We start from the raw sequence: 1,492 nt of genomic DNA, 5'->3' as shown, positions 1-1,492 counted from the left end.
ACTATGCAACTTTTACAGTGTGATGGTAGAAACTTTGAAGTCACCAGTGCACATCCACTGGGAATGATTTACAGTGACAGGGGACTTTAGGAAGTAGTATTTTCGCAATCCATGAGTTGTTTTATGCCTAAACCACATCTTTAAAGGAAGACTAAGAATTTTTTTGAAGAGAAATAGCTTTGTACCAGTGCATTTGGAGGACTTGTGTGAGTCCATTTATGGTGGGAGTTCCAAGAATATTGGCTGTGTATTACTGCAACTTTACTGTGCAACTCTTTTATTATGCTTGTCTGAGGTAAAAGCTCCAAAGCATGTGCAGGGTAGGAAGGATCTATTATTCTTTGGAATTTCTTTGTGCTTATATTTAAATCATAATTATGGATATAATTTTACTAGCTATGTTAACTATTTCAATTATCACCCTAACTAATAAGCTAAAGTATAGTGCGTTGGATTTATGCATCCAGTGGTTGAAGTTTCAGATCGCAACTGACACTGCTGCATCTGTTTTGACGACCCTGGGAATGAAACAGACTGTGAGTGGTGTCTGTGAAGTCCCTCCCTATCTTAAGCCATGTTTGTTTGGCCCTTCATTCAAGCTTGTGGGAAAGCTATGGTGTACAACCAAAAGCCCTATTTACAGTCAATGTTTGATTTGTCATTCTGGGTACAGTAGGAACATGGCGGATTCCATGGAAGGTGACTGCGTGTCTGTAGATAAAGACAGCTCATTCTACAGGTAACAAAAACGTACAATTCTTATATCAGTGTTACACTATGAAAATTCGTTCTAATAATACTATACTTCTCATTTTCTGCAAATACGGTCCTCCACATGTTACACATTGGACCTTTAAATCTAATTTCATTGGCTTTTAGTGAAAACAACAAAGATGATAAAATGGTTGAGGCACCTGTGTCTGGGGTAACCATCTCTATACCCAAATGTAATTTAAAGTGAGCGATTCTGTCATTCATCAGACATGACAACAAACAAACTCCATTAAAAAGACAGGACAGTTTCAAAGTGATCAACTTTGGCTTCGGGTTTGATCAAACAAATAGTTGTTTTAACCTAGATGTCAAAATTCACTGTCACAATAGAGTTTGGTTTCAAATCTTAGTGTATTAGAGTATTTCTCTCTTAACATTAAATTTACACGCGATTAAATCAACATTCAAAGTTTAAGTCAGAAAAAAACCATAATCTATTCATCAACTGTGGTTTAATGAGCTAATCTGCTTCATCAGGACAGTGGGGCATGTTTTTTTATAAAATCTGATTAACAGTGCCGTGTCCCTGGCAACATAAACAAACAACCCAGCAACTGCCATCAGATTCTTAATCACGTCTTCACAGCTCATCACCATCACAGCCTCACTCACTCACTCACCAGTGAGGGCCTCATAGAAAAAATATACAACCATAAATCTCTCATGTGAAACCACCAATATTATTCTAACTTATAATTATTATATTTATTTATATTAT

The sequence above is a fragment of the Morone saxatilis genome, unplaced genomic scaffold, assembly GCF_004916995.1.
Source record: "Morone saxatilis isolate NCDOM2014 unplaced genomic scaffold, NCSU_SB_2.0 Contig18, whole genome shotgun sequence".
Lineage (NCBI taxonomy): Eukaryota > Metazoa > Chordata > Actinopteri > Moronidae > Morone > Morone saxatilis.
The sequence above is the reverse complement of the archived record's forward strand: the minus strand, read 5'-3'. Positions refer to the sequence as shown.